General features: G+C 44.5%; 1 protein-coding gene across 2 annotated transcripts in view; it reads right to left on the bottom strand.

The window, feature by feature from the left end:
* The window catches only part of LOC106047788 (uncharacterized), a 136,513-nt gene that overhangs the window by 119,273 nt on the left and 4,767 nt on the right, over window positions 1–12,473 (bottom strand). For both annotated transcript variants that reach the window (XM_067001327.1, XM_067001326.1), the window contains exon 3: window positions 545–736. The gene's annotated coding sequence lies outside the window, so the exon portion shown is untranslated. The remainder of the gene's footprint in view (window positions 1–544; window positions 737–12,473) is intronic.

Here is a 12,473-nt window from a genome sequence, read left to right on the forward strand (position 1 = left end):
AATTTCTATTGACACGCAGTTGACTTGTAAATCAACTGGATCATTAACTCAGACCTTTTGTGTAGTAACGTGGTGGGATGTCGCGAGTTATTTAGCCACCACGGTGTTCCCAGCACTCCCACTGCTTTGAATGCAGAGCTCTGCTCCCAAGAAGAAGAGACGCAACGTGAGTGCACCCAAACAGAGGTACCAGTCCACATGGCAGCTGCACTGGTGTGACTCTGTCGGTTAGCAGCATGGCATTTGCCAAAAGAACCGCACCATACTAACTTTTGTAGCCAAATAGTGGATAGTTTATTCCCCACCTGTAGTGGAGTAGCAGGACTAATGAAAGACCCCTTTCTGCCAAGACAAACATTAATTTTACAAGTCCAGGCATAAGGCTAAAACTCTAACTTCGGATTTTCAACTCTGCCGAGAATATGACTGCAGGTTTGGGGAGTGCAGTTCCGTATCGATTTACAACATCAGAAGGCTCAGGTCTCATCTGTTTCATATCTATTAATAATAAGTATTGACTATAATAAATCGATGGAGAACATACCGCTGAATCTCAGAATGCTGTGAATACTGAATCAATGGAGTGATGTGAAGCACATTTTGTTTGCTTCCCAGGCTCTTGCTGCCACGAATGTCCCACCTGGTCAAGCCTGTGCAGCAGGATGGCTTCACCGCTCTCTTGAAGAAAGGCATAAACGTCCATCATCTCTGCTGGAAGCTCTCATTTGCTTTTTCTCTAGAGAGAAGCGATGAAATTAAAAGCCAAGGTATTTTCGAGAACTGAGGAATGCTGACAGAAGATGCTAATTCACCTGTGCTACTTGCTGCAGACAAATGACGACCTATGGGATAACACAGAGATCCAGCCAGGAAGCCGAGCATTTTCTGCCAGCTCTCTCTCTCCAGGAATGGGCTTGGTGCAGACATGTTCGAAGCCAGGTCAGGATCAGCTAGGCTCAGTGGAGCAGCTCTATGCCTCCTGCCACGGGCAGCCCAGGGGAAGATCAGGATGATACCCCTCTGCAGGAGCGCACCTGTGTGTAGCAGCAGTAGTTTAACCCCTGGTCCAGCCAAACTGGGGCTCAACGAGCTTCAAAACAGCTTTCCCTGCAGTGCTGCTACCCAGACCAAGTCTGACCCAGAACCCACACAACTACCACCTGTCCACGTACAAGGCAGGTCTGACATGCAGCCGTGCCAGCAGAGTACTGTGAAGATGGACTCACCTGCAGAGCACACGTGCAAGGAGGTTTCTGACCCCCGTCAGTCTCCTTGTAAAAGGAAGGAAAGGCTTTTGTGTGATGAGGAAAGGCCAAAAGCATCCAGCTGCACACACCTCACTACTGGAAAATACTGTGCGGGCCACCTAAACACCAGGCATTGCACCTGTGTGCGCTCCTGTCCTGTAGCACCTTACTTCCAGGAGGGCCGTTACCCAAAAGCACATCTGATTCTGCCCCATCTCGTTCCTCCAGACAGCGGGGAGACCACGTCACCTACAAGACCCTACATGCCCCTCTCATCCTCACGCCATCGCAGCTGCTACTCTGCTGCTCAACACTACATACGTTTCTCCTTTCTCAGGCAGCCGCCAGGGCTAAAAGAAGAGATGTCCGCTGTGAACAAGGTTATGTTGGGGACCAGGAACGAACAAAACTGAGAGGCTGCAGATTAAGACGGAGGGGTATAGGCAGAACACGTTGGTAGGTGCAGGGAGTGAGACCAAACTGCTGAGAAATGGAGCTCGACTGCGCTGCCCTACATTCTCCTCTAGCTGCATCTCTCCTGCCCCTCATTTGCAGGAGCCTACTGTCTGTGTGTTTGAGAGAATAGTCTTTTTGTAAAGGAAGAGAAGCCGGAGGTATTACCAGAGCTGGTGAAGAGAGGGACACAATAGAGAGAAAGTGGCTCTGGAAGAGTGAAAGGTTCTCCATTTCCAGTTAAACAGCGACCTCTGGTCTCAGCAGGCTGAAACACACGTCGCTTCTCATCAGTTCAATTTGGGGACCCCTAAAAATAGATTATTTTGGTCTGTTTTACCTATGGGGAATAAGGACACATCTTTCACATGTAGGCAACCACCGTGACCTTCAAATCCCATAAGATGGAGCTGAGGGCTTCACAACCCAAGCAGTTGTTAAAGCATCCTACGATTTACCTTCTCCTACTTCGCTGATATTTAACCAGATGCCTAGAGAGACAAGGACACCTGGTTTCTGAATGGATTGTTTTCAACACGCCCCAAGAGGGAATAGAGATATATGTGCACTCACACACACACACGAGACTTGCATGGAAACTCTTAAACAGAGCTATATAACTAAGACAAACAGAAAGAAGGATGAAGGTACTAAACTCACCAAGTGCCCCCGATGATGAGGGGAGTTAACAAGTGCAGGAGGAGAGCTGCAGCACAGGGAAGCAGTGCTCAGATGCCACACAGAGCAAGTCAGCCTGCAGCCTGTAGGACTGCTCCCAACACACCAAGGCTGAGAGATCTGCCTCACCTCCTCAGTGCAGGGCGTCCTCAGCTGTCTCTACAGCTCTCTCCTCTGCAGGTCTTAACTCACGTTTCCTCATCGCACGTTATGGGATGCCTGGGACTCTTCCGATAATCCACAAAACTTCTAGCCAGATCACAGCTCTCAGCTCCTAAAGAGCTTCCCCCTCTTACAGCAGAGAAGGGAGAATCCCATAGAAGTCCTACTTATGCCACACAAGGGGTCCTGCAGGGAAATCTCCAGCTAGGCTGCAGAAACCAGCGCTGTGGTTCTCACTAACAACTCATTTCAAGCCACTTGGTCCTTAGGAAGCTGGCGGGCTGCAGAAAACATCCCTCTGTCCCCTGCATGAAAATGTAGCACAGGAAACGGGTTCAAGCGTGATGGGACTTCTTGCCCCTTCCATGAGGGCCAGCAGGCTAAGGGCTTTTCCCGTCAATGGGAAGCAATGGATTTGCCCGTGGTGCCAGCTGTGCCTCTTCACACCAGCAAACCCATGCACTGCAGTAGATCTACAGTTGCCACTCAAATGCTGCAGTGCCCAGTACCCAAAAAGAAAAAGGACTGCTCCAAAAAGTCTCTTTTGGGGCTACACTAAGGCTCCAGAGCTGTTTTCATGCTCCCCAGGATATTAATCATACAGTATATATCCTAACAATGCCAGGTCAAACAGCTTTTAGGACTGCCCGTGACCTCCAGAAGGCTCCACTATCCTCCTGCTTTCTTCATGCAGTCACACAAAACGGTCACGTCAGTGTGACTATTCTTAAAAAAAAAAAAAAAGCAGCAGAGAAAATGAAGATCAGTTTAAAATACCCTATCAGCTACAGAGGAAAGTCAAGCTAAAATTAACTGTTTTGAGCAAGACAGATCTAGATCTATTAAGCAGCTATAAAATCGCTGCAGACAAGTGTCCAAAGCTTCGACAGAAGTTGGCAGCGAGCACAAAGAAGTTCCTAGGCACGTACGTCTCTGCAGCTCTCTGGCTTTGTATTTGCTCTCCCTGTGTTCACTTACCAAAAAAAGCCAACTAACAAACATTGTCTTGCCTATACAAACCAAACATTTATGCAGTGTTCCTAGACAGTAGTCACATCAACTGTAATGACGACATTCGGGAAAGCTTGTCCCATAATTTTACACCTCTGTATGGTTTACTGACTACTCTCTGATAGGTTAGGACGATACCCAAATCAACATCACGTTCCTACAGAGCTTGGGACAAACTTTGGGTCCAAAGACCAAACAGTGGCAGAAATTTGCAATAGAAGTTGCAGTTCAGCTGAAAATATTTATGCTGAGACTTCCACATACATTCACATATGTTTCTACCTTTAGATCTTAGATAAGTAAGTCCTTACAGGTAGACATGTTAGCAAATATGAGGACGAAAGCCCTTCTTTCCTAGTTTGCCTGACTGTTAGCCAGGTTTGCCATAGCATTCCTAGATAAAACTTCCCCAAAAGCAGACCTTACAAATAGCTTGCAGCATCACAAAGTTCCTCTGCGCTCAGCAAAACGCCTCAGCTAGTTTCTGCAATTGCGTCTTGGATAAAAGCTCAGCAGCATCAGTCCAGCAATCCCTCTGCTCGCCTCCGTCCTCAAACACTCGTAACGTGCCCGTTGGGTGCCTGCCCCCTGCAGCAGTGGACAGCCTCCAGGCAGTAACAGCCCAGATTTGGATGCCGACCAAGGGCCTTGAAGCACAAGGCTCAATATCACATTAGTCTTTCAGAGCTCTGCCATTGAGTTAACACGTTCTGCTTCACTAAAACCAAGAGCTTCCCGGGGTAGCGGTGCCCTTGTCTCCACAGCCCTCACAATCTCTAATGAGAACAAATTTAGGTGCATTAGCATCCATTCAATTTTCAGCACTTAAACTTCATAACTCTTCCCATTTTGTCACTCTTAATATTTATAAGACATGTAGCAAATGATTGATTTTCCTTCGGACCCCTTGTCATTCACAGCCGCTTATCTCCTGCATGTAGGGGGCCATCAACAGATTTATAGCAGCCCATAAAAGTTGTTACCAAAAGTACAGTTTCTTTTTGTGTGCGATAATTTCTAATAACTCTTATGCATGATAGCAATTACTGACAAAAGTCAGCCTCTGTTAATAGAGTTTATCTCAGTTCATCATATATTCTTTGTCAGTGGAAGCATTTTGACAAGCCTGGGGTTAATTAAAACCAAGAAGACAATAAAATACACCTAATCAAACATTACAGGTACAGAAATCAATTAGCAGATTTATGGCACTTCGGAGCCTTCTATAACGTGCAAAATTCAAAGAAACTGTCAGTTCCATCCCCCCAAGACAGTATAATTGAATTTCTAATTGAAACTATTTTTCAATAGGTAACACAATCTGCAAAGTTGGATTTGCATTAAAGTGGCATCTGCAGAGGACAGAGAAATCTAAGAAAAAAATAAAGAAATCCCATGCTACTCCCATTGTTACCAGGAATAGTTATTATTATTTGCATATTTAAAATTTTGCAAAAGCCTTTCAGAATCAATAGAGTGGCCAATTCTTCACTAAGACAGATCTAGACACTAACATTCTTGTCGGAAGAGTTCATTTGGAGCAAAAGAAAAAAAAAATCAGAAAGAAAATTCAGGGTAAGGGCTGCAGATAGTTAGGACGAAGGGCAAGCAGCAGCAGGCTGGCCCTGGTTCAGGACTGACATATCCCAGCAGACCTGGGTGGAAGATTCCTCTCCAGTATTGCTTTACGACACACACTGACGTGACAGCACCGGGTGAACAAGGTGGTGACTGAACAGAAAGCATCGATTTACTGAGAGCAGGTCATGGCTGATCAGCCCGCCTGCCTTCTATGATTCGATGGACGAGGAGGAGGAAATAACGGCAATATCTTGGTTTTAGCAAGGCCTTTGACGCTGTCTCCCACAGTACCCGTATGGAAACTGGTGATATCTAAAGGGACTGTGTAAACAGACAATAAGGTAGGCAGAAAACGGGCTTGGCCTGGTCATCAGCAGTACAAGGTCCAACTGATGGCCAGTTATCAGTGGTATTTTTAAGGGAAGGATGTTGGGATCGATATTGTTTAACAGCCTTACTAACAACCTCGATGACGGGGCAGAGCAGTCTCGGCAGGTAGGTGGACACCACCAGACTGTGAGCCTACTCGTACGGTGTTCATCTCTGAAGCGAGACACAGAAAGCACAGACATGCACAAGCACAGGTAGTCTCATTACAAGGTTCTACTCAATGTATATTATCTGTACGTTACATTGCTTCATTTCCTCCACTGCTGTAAGATAGGTATCTCCTATAAGACAGGATAGGAATGAAAAATCATATGAAGCCAACATAAAACTTTCTAGTACTTGCATCTTTCAGTGTAGTGAGCCAGATTATTTTGACTTGATTTTGTTTTTAGCACTAAGATAGCTAGAATTTGTCATAAACAAAAGTATCATTGTTATTTAAAATGAAATATTAACTAGTCATTTGATATTTATTAAAATGTTCTTTAAAATTTTAATGTTATACAATGAAACAAAAAATACTGTTTTTTTATTCAAATGCCCTCTCTGATGCTAGGAAATCCAAGCTCCGTTTAGCTGGATCCTGCTTGACAAGAGTCAGAACCTGAGCACAAATAAAAGTAGAAGAAATAAATAAAAGAAGAAATCTTAGGCTTTAAAAAAAATGGTGAAACTGGGTGAAACAATTGGAAGTCCCATTTTGCTTGTTCTGTTCTTTACTCTTTGGTGTTATCTCTATCCTTTTTTAAGAAAGCCATGGAGAAATGGACACAACCCTCCAATACCACCCAGTTTTCCAAGGAATCCCAGAGAGCACAGCCCTAACTGCATGCCTTCCTGCTTCAGGCACCTTTCTTATGCTAGATAAATCCCATTTGTTTTTGTAATACCATACATGTCTGGAAGAAAAGCGTATGCAGAAAGCACATCTACAGTAGCTTCACAAAGCAGTAAACCTTATCTGGGATGGGAAAAGCACTCCTAAGCAGCCATCTCTGTAGGACCCTATAGGATCAGCGAGGGAAGCACAGCAGCAGGGATCTTTTCATGGGGAGAATGGCCACCTTCAGCAGAGAGGAGCTGTCCAGAAGGCAAGATTTTCTGCTACCAGCGAAGACAGCTTTTCATCTGGATATCAGTCAGTGTGAAATTAAATCCTGGCACATTTGGGAAATGGTCCATGGAGAGGTGATTAATTCTATTAGGGGATCTGGAGGGAACTCACTCATTTCCACTGTTAAAGACTCCAGAATTCAGATTGTAGCAGAGGGTTTTTTGAGGTCTAATCCTTAAAACTTTGCTTCAGGAGCTGCACAGGGTAATCCTAAACATCCCCCAGGAGGATGGCTGGGGGAAGACCACAGCCCTGGGGTGCTTTTCCTTCCAGTATTATTAGCAATTCCCTGGTTCCCAGAGCAATGCAGACACAGAGAGAACCATAGGAAGAGCAAGCATGACATAGGGAGCAGGAAATGTTCCTATGTACTCTCAGTTCAGCCAAGAGGTCAGAGTTACTATTACAGTGCTGTGCTCGTGAAAAGCATCACTTCCAACCTTTATTTTTAAATCATTTTTGCAACTTGGAGTGCTTTTCTCTGGCTCTCCCCTCCCCTCCCGGCTCCATGGAGATGTACTGTGGCTGAACAATTCCTGCTACTGCAGCATTCACGTCCTTTATTTCAATAGAACAAAGCAAAGGACTGGCCTGTTGTTTTGGTGGTTCTTTTTTTGCAATTGTCATTGTGCCTCATTAGAAGGTTTCCAATGGTCTGGAAGTGCCCTTCATAACAGAATCGAGCTGAGGTACCAGTGAAGCATCACCTTGCAATTAATTGTAGGAAAGGTGGGTTTGTTTGTTTGTTTTTGTTAATTTCCTTTCCTTGTTGTCTTTTCAATTTCACCACCAGCACATCTCTTTGCTTACTCCATAATTGAGCTCTGATCCTCATAGGCTTACACCTCTTGCTTGTACCAAAAGGAATGGAGGATTTCTGGCTGTTGAGACGTGAAACCTTTCCCTCAGCCCTCACTAGAAGCAGCTTTCAGTACCATCCCCCTCTGGAATCTGTTGACAACGTAAGGTAGGAAGTTGTTTCACTCTACAAGTAGGAAGGAACAGGAGCTAAAGGAGGCTGACAGGTACAAAGCCATCTACCTACATACGTTGCAGGGAACATGGAACAACACAGACCAGGAGGAGAGCTCGGTCTTGCTCTGTTAATAGAAGGTGGTGGAGCTGGGGGGACCAAAGGACACATCCAGTGGGTCCAAGGGTTTATCTGGCAGGCTGATGTGCGAGTGTCAAGCATTGTAGCTTATGTCTAAAGTTCTCCTAGGATCAGCTTAGCTCTCCCTTACTGTAAATGAAGTTGTTTGTCCTCCCTCTCTAAAACTTGTCATTATTTATCCCATAGGTCATGACTTCCCAGTTTTCCCATTTTGGCATTTCGGATTGCAGCATGTAAAACTATGCGCTCTGCCGGCCTAGTCTTCACCAAATAATACAGAGTAGTTGTGTCTCCCCCACAGCACTGCACATGACACTCCTATTAATATTTCCAGGAACAAGATTACTTTTTAAAGGAGCATCACTCTGACTCACTTTGCTGTGATTCACTATGGACCCATATTCTTTCCTGCAATACTGCTTCCCCAGGCAGTTTTTTTCTTTTTTCAAATCAGACGTTTTCTCCCTAAAGGTAGCTTTCGTCCTGAATTTCATCTTATTGATTTCTAACCATTCCTTCAATTTGTCTAGATCATTTTGAACTCAAAGCATGCTCTACAGACTACCTGTGAACAGGCCCCCAACAACAGCCTCCTCAGACATTTTAAGACATCCTTTCCTGTATAAGCCAAGGTACCTGCAGAGTAGGATACCTGCACCATCCAGTGCAAAGAGCTCGCAGGACTAGGGAAGTCAGCCAAGGATAAAGGTTCTTTGCGAATGGTTCTTCCCACTGGTGTGATCCCACTTCCTAAGCAAATCCAATGCATGCTGCTCTTACAGAGATGTCCTCAAGGATAACAACAACTACCTCACTCATCCAGCCTCCCAGCAGTTATCAGCACGGCAGATCCCCCTTGGACAATCGGGGTGCTTTCTTGTCCTACCCAGAACATAGCTCAATCCTTCCTACCTGGAAGGTCAAAAGCCAGAAGCCACCCCAAATCCCAAGGGCATAGACATTTCCACACCCAAAACACTGCGTACCAAAGCAGACAAAACTCTTGCTTTTTTATTTCGAAGCCATCTGATAGCGGTGTGAGAGTGCCAACACAGCAAACACTGACCAGCTGACACATCTTTACTGATAGAGGGCAGGACGGCTCAGACAGAGCCAACACGTGCTCCGCAATATGTTCACTGCTGTTTTAAAACAGCAGATTACACCAATGCCCCATTCAGAAGATGTCAGACTGTGTTGGCACATGGTCACAATGTGTTGTTACATGGTAATTTTCCCCTCAGCCCAAATATTACTAGCCAGCATTCTGGCCAGCCACTGCAAGGCAATCCCAGGCAGAAAAAAAAATCCTAAATCCTTTCCTTATTAAGTCTGTGTGCAACAAGACAGTTTTTTTTCCCCCCTCCTTGTGTTTCAGCTTTTTACCCAGCTACAGGAAGATGGGCTTCAGAGAAATGCATAAAAATGCTTTCTTAACAGTAGCTGCAAATTCACCTGTCTTCTCAATGCTGATACATTTTCCTTCAGAAGTTTTCATCTTTTGACATCTTTGCATTTCCTCCGTGTTCCTGCTGCTGTTTCTCAGCAATAGATAAGAAAACTTCAAAACCTTGCTCTGCACCAGCAATAATGAGGTTCAAAAGAAAAGATTTTTTCCATCTTTCTACATAAAAAAAAGGCCTGAATCAGAGCTCAGCAGTGCACAAATATTACTCATGTCATTGACACTAAGAAAAGGGGAGCTGTGAATAAAAAATGTTAAAAATGAACACAAGGAGCATTGTTTGCATATCAGAAAAATTAATCTACATAGAGAAGTGTAAGAGCCTGCAATTCAGAAAGCAAAGAATTAGGACAGCCCAGCTGAGAATAATTTTCTAGCCAGTTAATTTAATTGCATAAATCATTCCTTTGTTAGCAATAAAGAGATATAATTAAAATGAGATTGCTTCTCATTTCTATTCTCTGGAAACTAAAGGAATTGATTTTGGGGAAAGCATTCTTCCAAATACCAGATCGGCAAATTACATTTACCTTTTTAGAAAGGCTAAATTATTTTGCGCTAATATCATGGAGGGTTTAATTAATTATAGATCTGCCATATGATCTTAAAGAAATAATTTACTTAATGCCCACAGAACAGAAGTTTGTAAGTGCATGTATCCCTCTGATAGATGGTGTGCAGATTTTTACAAACAGGTCAGAAGTTGAACAGGTGGCTGTCAGGAGAAATATGAGGAAATATAATAAATGTTTAAAGAGGGGGGATGGTTTGTTAACAGATACCGGTTTAAAGCACTGCTTCCTATTTGCTTGCACGTACCTGGATTACCGCTCTTTGAACCCCTCGGAACTGGTTTTCTTCTAAATATTGTAACAATAGTTGCTGGGTATCCACTAATCTTTATGATTCAATAAGCATCAGCAGGTTAACAACAGAACAACAAGCAGAACAAAAAAAAGTGAAAGCCCACCTATTAAAGCAAAATATTGTTTCTGCTGAACATTAGAGGGGTTGGCCACAGTCAGACAGGCCCTTAACAAGGCTGTAACACAACATACAAATCCTATCTATGGCTGTCTCTCTGTCATACAGAGAGCACATCATCCTTTGGACAATCTGCTTTTCCCCTTTCAAGACCACAAAAGTCACAGAACTCGGGAGATCACACAAGCTGTTGAATTCCCTCTTCTGCACTTATGACCAGCCATGCAACAGGTTTCTAAGCGACAGAAGTGAGAACAGCCACATGCATGTCACACACCTCTGGCCACAGCACTTGACCCAGTGTCCTAAGGCCTGCAGTAAAAACAAAGGCCACAACATGCGACAGAGCCCTGCCAGTACTTCGCCATTCATCAAAAGAAATACGAAAATACCAAATAGAAGCGTTTCTAGAAATAGGTGAAAATCTCTCTGAATCTTCATATGCCCGCAACTCATAAGCCCTGCTAGAAAGAAGTAAAACAATAGTGTCTATCATTGTTGTTTGATGGGAACTCTGAAATTTAGTGATCAATTTAGCACCAAGTCTGCAAGCAGGACACACCAGCCAGTCACTTAAAATCAACATCATGATAATGGAAATCCCAAAGGTTTTACTAACATCCTGCCTGTATCATGCCCAGCCACCTCCCTCCACAAGAAACTTCCCCAGCCACCACGACTTGCATTCCCCACATCCGCTGCCCGTCAGACAAAGGAGGGACTGCTAGATACCAATTCAAGCGATTTAAGTCAGGCCACATCGATGAACTCTCCAAACATACACAAAGTTTCCTACAGATCTCAGACATTCACGAAGCTGCACGGCTTCAAGGGACATCTTAACGTGGTAAACCCTACAAGCAGTGAGATATCTCAGCAACACACCTGCCTGGCAACTCCGCTCTCAGTATTAGTTTACCCCTTCTTCTCTGGGATCTGCAGAAGAGAACCCTCCCCAAATCAGCAGGCATTCCTACCCAGCCCATATAACACTGCCTCTGCCCCATAAACATTTCCTTTTCTACACACTCAGGAATGGGACACGCTCTGACTCGTCCCAGCAACATCATTCCCCATGCAGACCAGCGCTGCACAGTGACAGCACACCCATCCCCACGGAGCACACCGTGAAGGACTGCGGGTAGGCTGAGACGGAGAGGGCTTTGCACGTAAGAGTTAAACAGCAGATAGATTAGATCTCATCATTTGAGATTTCCAGGAAAAGTATTGGGTTGCTATGGAAACCTCAACATAACCTGGGTTTTCCCTCCTTTTGTTTGCAGTGACTTCATTTTCTACAAACACCGGCCTCTCCCAATTTCCGCCAGTGGGCCTTGCAGTTTGCAAAAATTATTTTTCTTAATGTCCAGTTCTCTTTGTGAGTGTATTTTTCAGTATATACCCTTTTGCAGTATCACTGCCACAACCTCTGAACTCAGCTTTTGCAGTAAGTCCTGTATGATTTGCTCCCAACCAGGAAGCTCAGCTCTTAGACACCTGGCTCTATTTCTGCTTTGTGAGCAAGGGCGAAAAGGGAGAAAAGCCTAGCAGTAATAGAACTGAGCCTTCTTGGGCTTCATTCAAGGAGAAACCACACCTACAATCTCCCTTCTCCCAGAGTAAGGGATGTGTACCCCTAGTGATTGTTTTTTTAGCATCTGCAAGGGCTTGCCCCACTTTAGGCACTGCAGGGGTTTGCTCCCAAATTGCAATGGCTTTGCACACAAACATTCCATGTAGAAAATGAGACCAAACCTCAACAGCAACGTAAAATCTCTACAAATGGACTTTGTACTTGCAGTACGGTCAGGCAACCACATCAAATCAAGGAATACAAGGTCCTGTGGATTGTGTCATGTAGCCTAGGCCTCATCATTAACTATACAAGTCCAACTTGAAGATGCCACACAAGAAATCAGCCTCAGTACTACAGATTGGCAAAGAATTGTGTACAGACAGTGAAATTGGTGTCTCTTTAGAAAGGTGACAACTTACCTGTTGCTCTGTCCATTTTGGGCTATCAGCACTTTATGGAAAAGAGCATCAAGGACAATTACACAATAGAGAGCACAGCAAGAGCCAAACCTGATTCTGGCTCGCTGGCACTACAGAAGTAGAAATGACACAAGGTGATAAACAATGAAAGAAACCCAGTCCAATCCCCTTCAAATCACGCACACACACACCAACTGAAAGCTCCATCTCTACCTTGCAAGAGATCAGCACAGTTCTTAAAAACCCGTTACTGGGTTCTGCCACTCTGGAGTCACCCTA

The sequence above is a fragment of the Anser cygnoides genome, chromosome 8 (assembly GCF_040182565.1).
Source record: "Anser cygnoides isolate HZ-2024a breed goose chromosome 8, Taihu_goose_T2T_genome, whole genome shotgun sequence".
NCBI classification, from domain to species: Eukaryota; Metazoa; Chordata; class Aves; order Anseriformes; family Anatidae; genus Anser; species Anser cygnoides.